The 19,431-nt window shown below is 41.2% G+C and overlaps 1 protein-coding gene across 3 annotated transcripts in view; it reads right to left on the bottom strand.

Moving 5' to 3' along the window:
• Positions 1-19,431, bottom strand: part of LOC126268094 (E3 ubiquitin-protein ligase synoviolin B) — a 79,798-nt gene that overhangs the window by 16,536 nt on the left and 43,831 nt on the right. The window lies entirely within an intron of this gene.

The following is a 19,431-nucleotide window of genomic DNA, read 5'->3' as shown; positions in this document are numbered from 1 at the left end:
TCCAATTATTCTGCCATTCTTCATGTTCTTTTTGATGGAAGATACTGTGATGACAATTATACAACTGGGGGTTTGTAGTGCTGTGATGTGTACTTTGTTAGTGAAGTACACAAAAGTAAAAATACAGTACACATTGTGACAGACACACAAAAATAATATATCACCACCACAGGGGATTATTCGAATATCAACAAAAAATATCCCTACATCTCCATTTCCATAGCCTAGACGATTTTATTACACAATTATACATGAAGCTTATCATTTTCATATACTTTCGCAAACTGTTCAGGCCCACACCCATCTTGTCCTTCGTGGCCTTCTACATGAGAATTTTTGTGCCAAAAATAGACAAGAAAAGATGAACATTTTGGATAATATACCTTTATTTCAAAGGTTACATTAAAGTTACAAAAATATTACTAACTGCATGACAGAGAACTATGTCATCCATTCCTGAAGGACAAGAAGTTATCGGAAATTTAAGAAATGCATTATCAAATTTCCAACAGGACGAGAGCTGTACTGCAGATTTACTGTTTACATAGTGTACTTATTTCAGATAAGCAATCTCTCCTCCTCCAGTTATAAAGTACTTATTAGCAAGTGAAAAATCATTCATAAAGCTGCCAAAGAAGTATCATGATACAATGAAAATTAAAGCATGGTTAATGTAGTTTATAATGAATGCCAATATCTGAGAATAGTGTCGCAGACAATCAGTGAATTTTGTTCACATATTAAGTAACAGGAAGCTTTTGACTACATTTATATACTCATAAATGAAAACTATTATTGAGGGCTTTCATAACTCATGCATAATGAAATAATATAGTCTGCACACAACAGAATGTAACCAACAACATGTGTTACAAACACAAAAATCAAAATTCCTTATTTCATTATTTTGTAGAGTGAAGTATACATACAGTACAATAGATATAACTGATGTGTAGCCATGGAAGCACACTGAACTACTGGTGTGTTGGAAGTAACACGTAACTATCAGAAAGGAATACCAAAAGCACATCAGAAACTACTGAAGGAAAAGCCATGTTCATATCTCTGTGGATTTATAATAATCATTAATCCGCATGCAACCCTCAACGCAAGAAATCAGTTTTTATACATATAACTATGTTCCACTTGGCAGTGACGAATCTTACAACAGTACCAGGAGACATCATGGACAGCACACCAGAAATAGTCAGCACTCGGCGAAGCAGGCACCTCAAGAAGCCCCAGCCCAGATAGAAGTTCACACATAGATTACTATGCATTATGCAATAATGATACAGAGTTCAACTCAGAATATAGCAAGCATGTCTGCAGCAGCCAAAAGGTTAAATGGATGTTTCACTTTTGGGGGTAACTCTAAAGCACTTAGAGCAATATCTGGCAAATAAGGTGGACGATGGAGCACAAGAATGCACTTGTCTGCTAAAAACACAGACAGGGCTCTGGTGCATCTCCTTGGTGCAGAATCTGTAAGTTTTTCTTCCCCAAATCTGGTCTACTTTACTCTTTCCCTCCACTAAATTACGACTACTACTATAGTATTTCTGATAACTGGTTTGACCTACACGCTCCCGTTCAGTCATCAGAACAGCCTTGAAATCAACAAAAGACATCAGCATTTTCTTTAGGTTTGACTTCCTCATTTGTGCTTCTTTCATTCTTAGTGATCAAAGGGTCTTCCATTACATCAACTGATGAACTGTTTCCGAGCCGTATTGAAAAACCTGTACTTCATCACCTGTAATGACATCTGTAAGCAAAGCTCATTGTTCTGAGAGTTATTTCATGATGTCAGCACAAATGTTTTTACCACTGTCTTTCTGTTCCAGAGTGAGGGTTTATGGGAGCAATGCTCCACAAGAAATTGTTCTTATTCTCTAAATGATTAATGGAAAATCTCATATAAGTATGTTAGTATTTGTTCTTATTCTCTCTTTGTTTTTACCATGATAGTAATCAACCAAACACTCAGATGTTGATCTTCCTGCATAATTTCATTAATTTTCTAAACTTTTCCTTCAGTTCATGCAATCACAGGTCCATTAGGATGTTCACCATGTTCAAATTCTTCCCAAACTTCAGAAAACAGTTCGTGCATTGAAAAACTCATTCACATGACATATTACCAAACACCCCATTTAATGTTTGAAATCATTCTGCCTGCAATTTTTTAAATTACAGGAAACATTTTAGGTTAATGCGCAACTCAACTTTTAAATAAACCATGACTGGCACTAACATGAGTAACACACTGTACAATCACAGTTCAAAAGCTAACTGAAGCAGTCAGAGAGACGAAATAACGGTTGGTAGCTCCAGAACTATCAAGTTCAGCTACATTCAAATACCAAACTCATCTCATGTGGCTGCACTGGAGACATGCTGTCACATTAATCAGTTGTCACATCTCGTATATTTACAAAACAATGGTAGGGACAAAGTATCAACATGAAATTTCTGTTCTGTGACCTTTATGGCTGCTTCACAAGTGGGCATCTGCCACATGGTATATGCTCAATTCATTGCTCATCTTGTTGTGCCTCACACTACAGTGCCCTGATGGTGTCACTCCCTTTTCACTTTCCTGCTCATTATTCCTCCAAGTTTCTGACATTGCTGTTCTATGAATCTCACTTCTTTCATATCAATGCTTTCCTTCTTCTTCTTCTTCTTCTTCTTCTTCTTCTTCCGCTGCGGCCTCTGTAGGACCACGGGTAGCTCCTTCACAGACTGCATTTTCCTCCTCCTCCTCCTTCTTCTTCTTCTTCTTCTTCTTCTGGAACCTCTTCATTCTCTCTCTTCTTCTCTCCCACTCTTCCTCAGAGATCTTCAGTGTCCTTTTCTCCTGTTGTCTCCACTGGAGACACTCTAATCTTTTCCTGTATTGTTCTCTGTCATTGATCTCCAGCATATTGTTCTGTGTATATTTGTTCCTCCAATTTTCCTTTCCTTTGACCTTCATCCCCAATTCCAACCACTCCTCCTGAAGTTCGACAACCAACTTGGTTCCTGTCTTTTCCCTTGTCCTCCATATTGTTTCCCACATTGTCTTTGTCATTCTGACCGTACTCATCCTAATTATATGTCCAGCAAACCTTGCCCTTTTGAGTCTGATTTCCCCGGATATTGTTCTCATGCTCCGGTAAAGTTCTTCCCTAGGTCTTCGCATCCATCTCTCTCCACCTCTTTTGGGACCTAATATTTTTTTCAATATTTTTCTCTCTTCTTTCTTTAGTTTTTCCGCCCCAATTCTTCCTAGTATCATCATCTCAGCAGCATATAATACTGCATTCCTCACGATTGCATATCTTTGCCTCTGGCATAGTGGCATATCTTTACCGCTGTGGATATATTCTTTTTATTGTATATTTCTCTAGTCATACAGAAGGCTGACCTCATCTTCTTTATCATCTCTGTTATTCCCTCCTTGCTCCTGTTCCTTCCTGTTATAAATTATCACAGGTATTTAAATTTGTCCACCACTTTCACAGTGCCTTCCAGTGTTCCACTTTTTCTTTCTTTATTTCATTTTTTCAGTTTCTTGATTGAATTTTCACATTTTGCGATGACCAAAGAAGTGACCTGTTTCACTTGCTAAAAACATTCTACAGTGAAGATCATATAAATATTTGTTGTTGTTGTTGTTGTGGTCTTCAATCCTGAGACTGGTTTGATGCAGCTCTCCATGCTACTCTATCCTGTGCAAGCTTCTTCATCTCCCAGTACCTACTGCAGCCTACATCCTTCTGAATCTACTTAGTGTATTCATCTCTTGGTCTCCCTCTACAATTTTTATCCTCCACGCTGCCCTCCAGTACTAAATTGGTGATCCCTTGATGCCTCAGAACATGTCCTACCAACCTATCCCTTCTTGTAGTCAAGTTGTGCCACAAACTCCTCTTCTCCCCAATTCTATTCAATACCTCCTCATTGTTGTTGTTGTACCTCCTCAGATAGTGAAGGGAGATGAAAATTTAATAGTCATGGGTGACTGGAATTCGGTAGTAGGGATAGGGAGAGAAGGAAACGTAGTAGGTGAATATGGACTGGCGCAAAGAAATGAAAGAGGAAGCCGCCTGGTAGAATTTTGCACAGAGCACAACTTAATCATAGGTAACACTTGGTTCAAGAATCATAAAAGAAGGCTGTATACATAGAAGAACCCTGGAGATACTAAAAGGTATCAGATAGATTATATAATGGTAAGACAGAGATTTAGGAACCAGGTTTTAAATTGTAAGACATTTCCAGGGGCAGATGTGGACTCTGACCACAATCTATTGGTTATGACCTGTAGATTAAAACTGAAGAAACTGCAAAAAGGTGGGAATTTAAGAAGATGGGACCTGGATAAACTGAAAGAACCAGAGGTTGTACAGAGTTTCAGGGAGAGCATAAGGGAGCAATTGACAGGAATGGGGGAAAGAAATACAGTAGAAGAAGACTGGGTAGCTTTGAGGGATGAAGTAGTGAAGGCAGCAGAGGATCAAGTAGGTAAAAAGACGAGGGCTAGTAGAAATTCTTGGGTGACAGAAGAAATATTGAATTTTTACTAACAAAGAGATAGAGGGGCTGGCCAGTACTTACCTCAGCTCAGTACAGCCGATAGAAACACAAAAAACAACCGAAAATTTAAGTTCCTAGCTTTTGGAATAAATGTTCCTTCATAAGGGAGGAGAGAGGGGAAAGAAAGGGAAGAAGGGAAAGTGGATTTAGTTACTCAGTCTTTCTTTGGTATTTAACGTTACCAACACAATTTCTTTCTTTCTCGCCCTTCCTTCCGTGTTTTATTCCTTCTTATGATTGCTATTTTAACTTTAGTTATTTAATTTCCCTACCCACCAGTTACCCACTATGTACCCTAATCCTATACCACATTATTTACATTCATTCCAGAAACATGCATTTACCGTAGCCAAACTGCAATCCCACATACTTTTCCTCCGTTCCTGCTTAACCTTTGGAATTACCCCTAAAGGACTTACCTTAAAAGTTCCCATCTCTGGGTGCAATTCCTCCTTCCACCAATCTCTCCTGGACTTCCAGAACCTTCAATCCTTAGCCCTTACCGAACTTGTCCTGAATCTCTACACTACTTCATGTAACCACCACTCCCAACAGCTCCTATCTCTCTTCAAAGTCCTCCACCTCTCAAAACCTTGCTTGGAGAACACACTCAGGAACATCATCCTAGAAGCCAGCTGCAAACTTGAGTCTCATGCCACACACCATCTGAAAAAACTATCCACAGTGCTAGTGCAACACCTAAGAAGTGGGGTCCCTCTCCCTATCCCTCACAAACACCAACCACAACAGAACCGTCAACAAACCCCCCTCATAGCCAACAAACCTAGCCTAGCCACCCTACTCAATCTCCCCATCCCAGCACATACCCCACACAGACCAAATCTCAACTATAGCCACAGTCAAATGCCACATATCACCAACCCCAATTCAGTTCTAAACCTCTCATCCAGATCCCTCTCTCCTCAAGAGACATCTGTTCTATCAAAAAGCTTAACCTTTAGCCCCACACCTAAATTCAACCACACTGCCCTGGTTAAAGATCTCCTCTCTTTCACCCGGAACCTCAACTGGAAATATCACTTCACTACCCAAACACAGCCCCCAAATACTAGACCCAGTGTTGAACCTTGTTTAGAACAGTTCCGACTGCCTTCTCAAAGGGATCCTCCTCCCCTCCCCCAAAACCATCCCTTGCAGACATTTCAGGAATTCCTCACATCCAGTGTGCCTCCCAGTCCTCCTTGAAGAACATCCCAACAACCCCCAACATGACCCCAGCTGAATCCCGTGCCATTAAGCAGCTGAAAACAGACCGCTCTATTGTAATCCTTCCGGCGGATAAAGGCTCCATAACTGTGGTACTTGACCGTGTGGAGTATGTGGCAGAAGGACTGCGTCAACTCTCCGACACCTCAACCTACAAAGCTGTTACCCAGGATCCCATTCCCTCCATTCAGACTGAGCTGCAGAAAATCCTAAAAATCCAAGGTCCCTCACAAGGCCTCACAATGGCTTCCATAGACTTACTCACTCCACCTGAGCCACGTACCCCTACCTTCTACCTATTACCCAAAATCCACAAAGAGAACCATCCTGGCCGTCCCATTGTAGCAGGCTTCAAAGCCCCAACAGAACGTATCTCAGCTCTGGTAGACCAACACCTCCAACCTATCACCTGCAGACTCCCATCCTACATCAAGGACACAAACCACTTCCTAGAATGCCTCAAATCCATTCCCACTCCTCTCCCACCTGAAACCTTTCTTGTCACCATAGATGCTACATCCCTTTACACAAACATCCCACACACCCATGGTCTCTCTGCCCTTGAGCACTACCTCTCCCAACACCCACCCGAAGATCTTCCAAAAACCTCATTCCTTATCACACTTACCAACTTCATCCTCACCCATAATTACTTCACTTTTGAAGGCCAGACCTACAAACAAATCAGGGGAACTGCCATGGGAACCAGGATGGCTCCATCCTATGCCAACCTCTTCATGGGCCGCATGGAGGAGGCTTTCCTGAAGACCCAACAGCTGCTTCCCCTGGCCTGGTATAGGTTTATAGATGACATCTTTGTGGTCTGGACTCATGGTGAAAAACACTCCTTAATTTCCTCCATAACCTCAACTCCTTTTCGAATCTGAATTTCACCTGGTCCTTCTCCAAAACCAAAGCCACCTTCCTGGATGTTGACCTTCATCTTGTTGAAGCTCACATCCACACCTCTGTCCATATCAAACCCACCAACAAACAACAGTACCTTCACTTTGATAGCTGCCATCCATTCCACATCAAACGCTCCCTTCCCTACAGCCTAGGTATTCGTGGCAAACGTATCTGCTCCAGTGTCGAATCCCTCAACAATTACACCAATAACCTGACCAGTGCTTTCCTCTCCCGCAACTATCCTGCAGACCTTGTCCACAAACAGATCTCCCGAGCAATACATTCCTCCCCGTCCAACAACAATATTCCTACCCTCAGACCACACAGAAGCATCCCCCTTGTCACCCAATATTATCCTGGCCTCGAATACATCAATAAATTACTCCGCCAGGGATATAACTTTCTCAAGTCAACCCCTGAAATGAGATCATCCCTTGACAAAATTCTCCCCACACCACCCAGAGTTGCCTTTCGTCGTCCCCCTAACCTCCGTAACATCCTTGTTAAACCCTGCAATATTCCCAGACTACCTTCTCTACCCAGCGGTTCCTACCCCTGTAACCGACCCCGCTGCAAAACCTGCCCCATGCATCCCCCCCACAACCAACTACTCCAGCCCCGCTACTGGGAAAACATACACAATTAAAGGCAGGGCCACGTGTGAGACTACACATGTCATTTATCAGCTGATATGCCTGCACTGCACAGCCTTTTACATTGGTATGACAACAACTAAACTGGCTGAGCAGCGCATGAACGGACACAGACGAACTGTCCGCGTAGGAGATGTCCAATACCCAGTAGCGGAGCATGCCCTCCAGCATAATTCTAGGGACCTAGGAACCTGCTACACCGTATGTGCCATTTGGCTTCTCCCACCCAACACCAGTCCCTCTGAACTGCGGAGATGGGAACTTGCACTCCAGCACATCCTTTCATCCCGCTATCCCCCTGGACTAAACCTACGTTAAACAACCTCACTCCCATTTACTTTTCAGTCTTCTCCTCTTTCCCTTTTCTCTTTAGCCATTCATGCATCTTTTCATCCTACATCTTTATACTATACACCTCTTTACTTCTGTATGCATCCTCTTTGGTTTGAAGCTGGCACAGAACCTGCAGTAGAATATCTTTGGCTTCCCTGTGACAACCATGCCTCCATCCTTGCTACCTTCCCTGTTTTCCTTTCCCTGTTGCTTCATAACCTGGGTTGTGAGTAACTAAATCCACTTTCCCTTCTTCCCTTTCTTTCCCCTCTCTCCTCCCTGATGAAGGAACATTTATTCCGAAAGCTAGGAACTTAAATTTTCGGTTGTTTTTTGTGTTTCTATCAGCTGTACTGAGCTGAGGTAAGTACTGGCCAGCCCCTCTATCTCTTTGTTAGTAATTGTTTCACATCTTTATATGAGATTTTCCATTAATTAGTTAGAAATATTGAATTTAATTGATGAAAGGAGAAAATATAAAAATGCAGTAAATGAAGCAGCAAAAAGGAATACAGACATCTTAAAAATGAGATCGACAGAAAGTGCAAAATGGCTAAGCAGGGATGGCTAGAGGACAAATTTAAGGATGTAGAGGCTTATCTCACTAGGGGTAAGATAGATACTGCCTACAGGAAAATTAAAGAGACCTTTGGAGATAAGAGAACCACTTGTATGAACATAAAGAGCTCAGATGGAAACCCAGTTCTAAGCAAAGAAGATAAAGCAGAAAGGAGGAAGTAGTATATAGAGGGTCTATACAAGGGCAATGTACTTGAGGACAATATTATGGAAATGGAAGAGGATGTAGATGAAGATGAAATGGGAGATACAATACTGCGTGTAGAGTTTGACAGAGCACTGAAAGACCTGAGTCGAAACAAGGCCCCCGGAGTAGACAACATTCCATTGGAACTACTGACAGCCTTGGGAGAGCGAGTCCTAACAAAACTTTACCATCTGGTGAGCAAGATGTATAAGACAGGCGAAATTCCCCCAGACTTCAAGAAGAATATAATAATTCCAATTCCAAAGAAAGCAGGTGTTGACAGATGTGAAAATTATGGAACTATTAGTTTAATAAGTCGCAGCTGCAAAATACTGACATGAATTCTTTACAGACGATTGGAAAAACTAGTAGAAGCCGACCTCGGGGAAGATCAGTTTGGCTTCCGTAGAAATGTTGGAACACGTGAGGCAATACTGACCATACGACTTATCTTACAAGAAAGGTTAAGGAAAGGCAAACCTACATTTCTAGCATTTGTGGACTTAGAGAAAGCTTTTGACAATGTTGATTGGAATACTCTCCTTCAAATACTGAAGGTGGCAGGGGTAAAATACAGGGAGCGAAAGGCTATTTACAATTTGTACAGAAACCAGATGGCAGTTATGAGTCGAGTGGCATGAAAGGGAAGCAGTGGTTGGGAAGGGAGTGAGACAGGGTTGTAGCCTCTCCTCGATGTTATTCAATCTGTATATTGAGCAAGCAGTAAATGAAACAAAAGAAAAATTTGGAGTAGGTGTTAAAATCCATGGAGATGAAATAAAAACTTTAAGGTTCGCCGATGACATCGTAATTCTATCAGAGACAGCAAAGGACTTGGAAGAGCAGTTGAATGGAATGGACAGTGTCTTGAAAGGAGGGTATGAGATGAACATCAACAAAAGCAAAACGAGGATAATGGAATGTAGTCAAATTAAGTCGGGTGATGCTGAAGGAATTAGATTAGGAAATGAGACACTTAAAGTAGTAAAGGAGTTTTGCTATTTGGGGAGCAAAATAACTGATGATGGTCGAAGTAGAGAGGATATAAAATGTAGACTGGCGATGGCAAGGAAAGCGTTTCTGAAAAAGAGAAATTTGTTAACATCGAGTATATATTTAAGTGTCATTTCTGAAAGTATTTATATGGAGTGTAGCCATGATTGGAAGTGAAACGTGGACGATTAATAGTTTGGACAAGAAGAGAATAGAAGCTTTTGAAATGTGGTGCTACAGAAGAATGCTGAAGATTAAATGGGCAGATCACATAACTAATGAGGAGGTATTGAATAGGATTGGGGAGAAGAGAAGTTTGTGGCACAACTTGACTAGAAGAAGGGATTGGTTGGTAGGACATGTTCTGAGGCATCAAGGGATCATCAATTTAGTATTGGAGGGCACCGTGGAGGGTAAAAATCGTAGAGGGAGACCAAGAGATGAATACAGTAAGCAGATTCAGAAGGACGTAGGTTGCAGTAGGTACTTGGAGATGAAGAAGCTTGCACAGGATAGAGTAGCATGGAGAGCTGCATCAAACCAGTCTCAGGACTGAAAACCACAACAACAACAACAACCTCCTCATTAGTTACGTGATCTACCTATCTAATCTTCAGCACTCTTCTGTAGCACCACATTTCGAAAGATTCTATTCTCTTCTTGTCTAAACTATTTATCGTCCATGTTTCACTTCCATACATGGCTACACTCCATACAAATACTTTCACAAACGACTTCCTAACATTTAAATCTATATTCAATGTTAACAAATTCCTCTTCTTCAGAAACGCTTTCCTTGCCATTGCCAGTCTGCATTTTATATCCTCTCTACTTCGACCATCATCAGTTATTTTGCTCGCCAAATAGCAAAACTCCTTTACTACTTTAAGTATCTCATTTCCTAGTCTAATTCCCTCAGCATTACCCAACTTAATTCAACTACATTGCATTATCCTTGTTTTGCTTTTGTTGATGTTCATCTCATACCCTCCTTTCAAGACACTGTCCATTCCGTTCAACTGCTCTTCCAAGTCCTTTGCTGTCTCTGACAGAATTACAATGTCATTGGTGAACCTCAAACTTTTTATATCTTCTCCGTAGATTTTAATACCTACTCCAAATTTTTCTTTTGTTTCCTTCACTGCCTGCTCAATATACAGATTGAATAACATCGGGGATAGGCTACAACCCTGTCTTACTCCCTTCCCAACCACTGCTTCCCTTTCATACCCTTCGACTCATTTAACTGCCATCTGCTTTCTGTACAAATTGTAAATAGCCTTTCGCTCCCTGTATTTTACCCCTGCCACCTTCAGAATTTGAAAGAGAGTATTCCAATCAACATTGTCAAAAGCTTTCTCTAAGTCTACAAATGCTAGAAACGTAGGTTTGCCTTTCCTTAATCTTTCCTCTAAGATAAGTCGTAGGGTCAGTATTGCCTCACGTGTTCCAATATTTCTATGGAATCAAAACTGATCTTCCCCGAGGTCGGCTTCTACCAGTTTTTCCAGTCATCTGTAAAGAATTCGTTTTAGTATTTTGCAGCTGCGACTTATTAAACTAATAGTTCCGTAATTTTCACATCTGTCAACACCTGCTTTCTTTGGAATTGGAATTATTATATTCTTCTTGAAGTCTGGGGGAATTTCGCCTGTCTTATACATCTTGCTCACCAGATGGTAAAGTTTTGTTAGGACTCGCTCTCCCAAGGCTGTCAGTAGTTCCAATGGAATGTTGTCTACTCACGGGGCCTTGTTTCGACTTAGGTCTTTCAGTGTTCTCTCAAACTCTTCACGCAGTATCGTATCTCCCATTTCATCTTCATCTACCTCCTCTTCCATTTCCATAATATTTTCCTCAAGAACATCACCCCTGTATAGACCCTCTATATACTCCTTCCACCTTTCTGCTTTCCCTTCTTCGCTTAGAACTGGGTTTCCATCTGAGCTCTTGATATTCATACAAGTGGTTCTCTTTTCTCCAAAGGTATCTTTAATTTCCTGTAGGCAGTATCTATCTTACCCCTAGTGAGATAAGCCTCTACATCCTTAAATTTGTCCTCTAGCCATCCCTGCTTAGCCATTTTGCACTTCCTGTCGATCTCATTTTTAAGACGTCTGTATTCCTTTTTGCTGCTTCATTTACTGCATTTTTATATTTTCTCCTTTCATCAATTAAATTCAATATTTCTTCTGTTACCCAAGGATTTCTACTAGCCCTCCTCTTTTTACCTACTTGATCCTCTGCTGCCTTCACTACTTCAGCCCTCAGAGCTACCCATTCTTCTTCTGCTGTATTTCTTTCCCCCCATTCCTGTCAATTGTTCCCTTATGCTATCCCTGAAACTCTGTATAACCTCTGGTTTAGTCAGTTTATCCAGATCCCATCTCCTTAAATTCCCATCTTTTTGCAGATTCTTCAGTTTTAATCTACAGTTCATAACCAATAGATTGTGGTCAGAGTCCACATCTGCCCCTGGAAATGTCTTACAATTTAAAACCTGGTTCCTAAATCTCTGTCGAACCATTATATAATCTATCTGAAACCTTCTAATATCTCCAGGGTTCTTCCATGTATACAACCTTCTTTCATGATTCTTGAACCAAGTGTTAGCTATGATTATGTTATGCTCTGTGCAAAATTCTACCAGGCGGCCTCCTCTTGCATTTCTTAGCCCCAATCCATATTCGGCTACTATGTTTCCTTCTTTTCCTTTTCCTGTTGTTGAATTCCAGTCACTCATGACTATTAAATTTTTGTCCCCCTTCACTACCTGAATAATTTCTTTTCTCTCATCACACTTTTCAGCAATTTCTTCATCATCTACAGAGCTAGTTGGCATATAAACTTGTACTACTGTAGTAGGCATGGGCTTCGTCTCTATCTTGGCCACAATAATGCGTTCACTATCCGGTTTGCAGTAGCTTACACGCACTCCTATTTTTTAAAATTCATTATTAAACCTACTCCTGCATTGCCCCTATTTGATTTTGTATTTATAACCCTGTATTCACCTGACCAAAAGTCTTGTTCCTCCTGCCACCGAACTTCACTAATTCCCACTATATCCAACTTTAACCTATCCATTTCCCTTTTTAAATTTTCTAACCTACCTGCCCGATTAAGGGATCTGACATTCCATGCTTCGATCCGTAGAATGCCAGTTTTCTTTCTCCTGATAACGACGTCCTCTTCAGTAGTCCTCGCCCGGAGATCCGAATGGGGGACTATTTTACCTCCGGAATATTTTACCCAAGAGGACGCAATCATCATTTAATCATACTGTAAAGCTGCATGCTTTTGGGAAAAATTACGGCTGTAGTTTCCCCTTGCTTTCAGCCATTCACAGTGCCAGCACAGCAAGGCCATTTTGGTTAGTGTTACAAGGCCAGGTCAATCAATCATCCAGACTGTTGCCCCTGCAATTACTGAAAACGCTGCTGCCCCTCTTCAGGAAATTTATTTATATATTTAAAATGACTGGTTTTGACAGACACAGGTGCTATATATTTTTAGATATTTTAGTTATGACAGAGCTTTTATAAATTGCTAATTTTTATCCACATAACAACTTGGTGTGAAGTTCTATGTACAATGAACATGTTTCATTGCCAAACTGAAACTTGAATGTCAAATATTATGTCTTAAATCATGTTATGAGATGTATTCTATTTACATGCACTTTCTTACAGACTTCAACGTGAAAGCAAAGTCTGTCGAACCTGGTTGTTTTAATTAAATAAATATTTATTCACTCTTGGTGCTTGAATGTTTCTTTTTCAGTTTCTGTTGTTTTCCTTCCTCCTGACCTTCACATCTCAGCTAGTTTTTACTTTTCTTTTTTCTTTACCACTTTATTATCTGCAGATCTACTCCCATAGTACTTCCCTCCCAGATTTATGCATTATGGACTGTTGAATCTACCACTTCTAATTTTCAGATTATCAAGAATTAATCTGTTGCTCATATCTCACTGCTGGTTCCTCTCAACCCTGCAGTATTCTCTTTCATCTGATTCAATACTGACTGCTTTTTATGGGCAATTTTTAAATCCTCTGAAACTTTTCCTTATTTACTGGAGATGCAACATTTATTTCAGAAAGGTACACTACTCCTGTCAATTTATTTCACAGTTTTCTTTCTTTCCAGGTGTATAACTAATGTTTTTTTTGTTATTAATATCTACAATGTGCTACTAAAGAAAGTATTAACTGCAAGTTTATATTGAATGTTTTAGTTTTCTTTCAAAGAATTTCTAATCCTATTGAAATATTTAAAAAATGAGAAGAAATTTTTAAAAGAACAAGGCTGTCTTGAGTGATTAATAAAAAGTACCATGATGTGAAACAATGGGTCACTAGGAACATAACGAACAAAAATATTTATCAGATTATTTAGAAGCTGCACTGGCAAGGGCTGATTCAGTTGCCAAAGAAGAATTGAAGTATGACATCATCTTTTATTTTTAAATTCGTATCAGAATACACTTTTGGTTAGTAACACAAATGAAACTATGGTTATTAGCTTTCTCTTCTTTTAGAGATGGTAAATGCAATGTAACTTGTATGAAATGTAAATTCAATTTTTAAAAATGCTAAAGTCACAATGTGACAAAGTCTGAGCAGTATGTATATAGGGGACATGCAAGTTCCCAGTATCACTATTATAAATGCATAAAAATGGGACTTGGTATACACAGCACCCTTTTCTGGGAGAAAAGAGAAAATAGTTGGGGGACGCCGGTATAGGATTATAATTCATGGTGTGGAGAACTATGTGCCTAGTAAATGGATTAAGGATGGAAAAGGCCCATCTCGGTTTAACTATGAAATAAGAAAATGCTGAGGAAGAAAAGGCTGTGACACACTTAGTTCAAAGGAAAATGCGCAAATGACAACAAATAGGTTCACAGAGATTTGTGAGTCTCTGAAAAAAATCTGTGTGTGAAGCATATAACAACTCACCAACATACATTATCAAAAGATCTGTCCGAGAAAATTCTAGCCCTAAGTAAAGTAAGTAAGCCGGGCTATGGCTTTCATCCTTTCACTCAATCAGTCTGGTCTGGCAGTTGAAGATAGCAAAATGGAAAGCTGAAGTTTTAAATTTCGTTTGACAGTCAAACACACTCCTGTATGGTTGTCATAGTAATAAGCATCCCAGCACTACAGAAACAACTGAATGAGTTGAAAATAATTAAGTTGCCAGGTCCAGACGGAATCTCAATTCAGTTTTAAAACTCTGCGGAATTGCCCCATTACATAGCTTGCATCTACTGTGAATCTTTGCCCTGGTGCAAAGTCCCAAGTAAATGGAAAAAAGTGCAGGTGACTCCCATTGTAAAAGAAGAGTTAAATGAAAAGACGTGCAAAATTATAAATTAATATCCTTAACAATGGTTTGCTGCATAATCCTTAAATATATTTTCAATTTGAATGTAATAAATTTTCTTGAGACTGAGAAGCTTATATCCATGAATCAGCAGTTTTAGAAAACATCCCTTGGGCCAAAATCAGCTTGTTCTTTGCTCACATGACATACTGCTAACTATGGATGAAGAGCCAGGGCGGGTGCCACATTTCTAGATTTCCGGGAAGCATCCGACACAGTGCCTCAGTGTAAACTGTTAACACAAGTATGAGGATATGGAATAGGTACCCAGATATGTGAATGGCTTCTATATTTTCTATATACTTAAATGATCTGGTGGGCATGGTGGGAAGCATCTGCAGCTGTCTGCTAACACTGCTGTGGTGTGCAGAAATGTGTCAAAGTTGAGTGAATGTAGGATGATACACCCCACTCCACCAAGAGTGTCTTTCTGCCGTCCACCTAACCTTTGCAACCTCTTAGTTTATCCCTATGAAATCCCCAAACCACCTTCCCTACCCTTGTAACCGCCCCCGGTGTAAAACCTGTCCCACGCACCCTCCCACCACCACCTACTCCAGTCCTGTAACCCGGAAGGTGTACACGATCAAAGGCAGAGCCACGTGTGAAAGCACCCATGTGATTTACCAACTGACCTGCCTACACTGTGAAGCTTTCTATGTGGGAATGACCAGCAACAAACTGTCCATTCGCATGAATGGACACAGGCAGACAGCGTTTATTGGTAATGAGGATCACCCTGTGGCTAAACATGCCTTGGTGCACAGCCAGCACACCTTGGCACAGTGTTACACCGTCCAGGTTATCTGGATACTTCCCACTAACACCAACCTGTCAGAACTCTGGAGATGGGAACTTGCCCTTCAGTACATCCTCTCTTCTCGTTATCTGCCAGGCCTCAACCTCCACTAATTTCAAGTTACCGCCACTCTTACCTCACCTATCTTTCAACAACATCTTTGCCTGTGTATTTCCGCCTCGACTGACATCTCTGCCCGAACTCTTCGCCTTTACAAATGTCTGCTTGTGTCTGTGTATGTGCGGATGGATATATGTGTGTGTGTGTGTGTGTGTGTGTGTGTGTGTGTGTGTGTGTGTGTGTGTGTGTGTGCACGCACGCACGCGCGCGAGTGTATACCTGTCATTTTTCCCCCTAAGGTAAGTCTTTCCGCTCCCGGGATTGGAATGACTTCTTACCCTCTCCCTTAAAACCCACATCCTTTCGTCTTTCCTTCTCCTTCCCTCTTTCCTGAAGAAGCAACTGTTGGTTGCGAAAGCTTGAATTTTGTGTGTGTGTTTGTGTCTGTTTGTGTATCTATCGACCTGCCAGGGCTTTTGTTTGGTAAGTCACATCAACTTTGTTTTTATATTAAAAACAAAGATTCCAAGACTTACCAAGTGGGAAAGCGCCGGCAGACAGGCACAATGAACAAAACACACAAACACACACACAGAATTACTAGCTTTCGCAACCGATGGTTGCTTCTTCAGGAAGGAGAGGGAAAGACGAAAGGATGTGGGTTTTAAGGGAGAGGGTAAGGAGTCATTCCAATCCCGGGAGCGGAAAGACTTCCCTTAGGGGGAAAAAAAGGACAGTTGTACACGCACACACACACACATATCCATCCGCACATACACAGACACAAGCAGACATATTTAAAGGCAAAGAGTAAGGGCAGAGATGTCAGTCGAGGCGGAAGTACAGAGGCAAATAAGTTGTTGAAAGACAGGTGAGGTATGAGCGGCGGCAACTTGAAATTAGCGGAGGTTGAGGCCTGGCAGATAACGAGAAGAGAGGATGTACTGAAGGGCGAGTTCCCATCTCCGGAGTTCGGATAGGTTGGTGTTGGTGGGAAGTATCCAGATAACTCTGACGGCGTAACACTGTGCCAAGATGTGCTGGCCGTGCACCAAGGCATGTTTAGCCACAGGGTGATCCTCATTACCAACAAACACTGTCTGCCTGTGTCCATTCATGCGAATGGACAGTTTGTTGCTGGTCATTCCCACATAGAAAGCGTCACAGTGCAGGCAGGTCAGTTGGTAAATCACGTGGGTGCTTTCACATATGGCTCTCCCCCGATCGTGTACACCTTCCGGGTTACAGGACTGGAGTAGGTGGTGGTGGTGGGAGGGTGCATAGGACAGGTTTTACACCGGGGGCGGTTGCAAGGGTAGGAGCCAGAGGGTAGGGAAGGTGGTTTGGGGATTTCATAGGGATGAACCAAGAGGTTACGAAGGTTAGGTGGACGACGGAAAGACACTCTTGGTGGAGTGGGGAGGATTTCATGAAGGATGGATCTCATTTCGGGGCAGGATTTTAGGAAGTCGTATCCCTGCTGGAGAGCCACATTCAAGGTCTGATCCACTCCCGGGAAGTATTCTGTCACAAGTGGGGCACTTTTACGATCAGTAGTGACAGATAGAGGCCTCTAACCAAGTCTAAAGAAAAATGCTGTAGCTTACCTAAAGTTCATAGACAGCAACATATTACATAATACACACAAAATGCAAAATCACCACAAACCCTTTTTTTCACTGCAAACTTTTTCAAATTTCACATTATACCTTACTTCCATGTAAACATCACATTAACTACAACCATTAAGGAAATGATAACCACATCATCATGAACCTGACATATAAAGCTATAGGTAACACAAGAATGATTTTTTTTTACCGGACAGTTCCTGTAAAATCGTTTGAGAAAGATTGATTCTGTCATCGCCAACCTGCCAAAATGTGGCAAATGCCGTTGGGGTACCCTTCCGTACAAACAAATGAACTTCCCCTAGGCTTCGGGTGAAAATTGGTCACTGCACATCAGCCAATGTATCCTGCATGGACTGTAACTAGCACATGTACAGGTTACCCTCTACCATGCACCATATGGTGGCTTGTGAAGTATGTATGTAGAGAGGAGTGGAGGGAGTAATAAATGAGATCCTAAGTTAAGAAAGACACATCTGTTTGTGTGATACTGATGTATGACCCCTTTAGTTTTGTGATAGTTACATGAAAGGCTATGATTACAAGTTCTGCAGCCCCTTCCCCCCTTTCACCAAAGAAGAAACATTGTTCTGAACTCTATGAGACCTATGTTCTATTTTATATTTCTATAAGAAATACTGTGTGTTTTGCCTCCTGAAGGTAAGAACTGGGCAATCTTTCAAGCAGTCTTAATAGAAATAACATTTTAGGTTTCAGAAACAAAATAAAAAAGGTATGGGCAATTAAAGTGAACATGGAGAGGACTGTAATTGGCAACACTTAACTCACATGCCCAATAGACAGTAATATGACAAAATGAATACGGAGATCTTGAAATAACAATTAGAACATATCAACAACAGTCATTACGTAACATTAAGATACCCAGAACACTGTATCCAAAGTGGGAAATTTAGCAGTCAATCAAGAATGCATGGAAAAAAATACTGAGTTTCACATCCTGTGAACATCAAGGTGAGCACAAACTCAAACTTGACACAGATGGGGAAGGAAATTGGCTGCAACCATTGCAAAGGAATCATTTCAACAATCGACTTTAGTGGCACTTGGGAAAACACGGAAAACCTAAATCTGGGAAGATACAAACAATAACATTGTGTACAAGCAAAACAGATAATTTGATGATGAGTCTATACTAATAAGAAGAGACACAGTGGAAAAGGACAGATGAATTCCTCAACAAACAATGGAAAATCTTGGGTGGAATGTAACAATATTACAAAAAGGATAGTTGCTACTCACCATATAACAGAGATGCTGAGTCACAGATACGCACAACACAAATGACTGTCAGAAAATGAGCTTTCGGCCAACAAGGCCTTCAACAAACAAACACACACACACACACACACACACACACACACACACACACACACACACACACTACAACAGTAGATGATGTAACTTTCCAAACGAAAGTGCTGGTAGGTTGATAGACACACAAACAAATACAAACATACACACAAAATTCAAGCTTTCGCAACCAACGGTTGCTTCATCAGGTAAGAGGGAAGGAGAGGGAAAGACAAAAGGATGTGGGTTTTAAGGGAGAGGGTAAGGAGTCATTCCAATCCCGGGAGCGGAAAGACTTACCTTAAGGGGAAAAAAGGACAGGTATACACTCGCGCACACACACACATATCCATCCGCACATACACAGACACAAGCAGACATTTGTAAAGGCAAAGAGTTTGGGCAGAGATGTCAGTCGAGGCTGAAGTACAGAGGCAAAGATGTTGTTGAATGACAGGTGAGGTATGAGGCCTGGTGGGTAACGAGAAGAGAGCATATACTGAAGGGCAAGTTCCCATCTCCGGAGTTCTGACAGGTTGGTGTTAGTTGGAAGTATCTGCCTGTGTCCATTCATGCAAATGAACAGTTTGTTGCTGGTCATTCCCACATAGAAAGCTTCACAGCGTAGGCATGTCAGTTGGTAAATCACGTGGGTGTTTTCACACATGGCTCTGACTTTGATCGTATACACCTTCCGGGTTACAGGACTGGAGTAGGTGGTGGTGGTGGTGGTGGTGGTGGTGGTGGGAGGGTGCATAGGACAGGTTTTAC

Source organism: Schistocerca gregaria, chromosome 4 (genome assembly GCF_023897955.1).
Source record: "Schistocerca gregaria isolate iqSchGreg1 chromosome 4, iqSchGreg1.2, whole genome shotgun sequence".
NCBI classification, from domain to species: Eukaryota; Metazoa; Arthropoda; class Insecta; order Orthoptera; family Acrididae; genus Schistocerca; species Schistocerca gregaria.
Note: the sequence above shows the minus strand (reverse complement) of the source record. Positions and strands in the feature narration are given on the sequence as shown.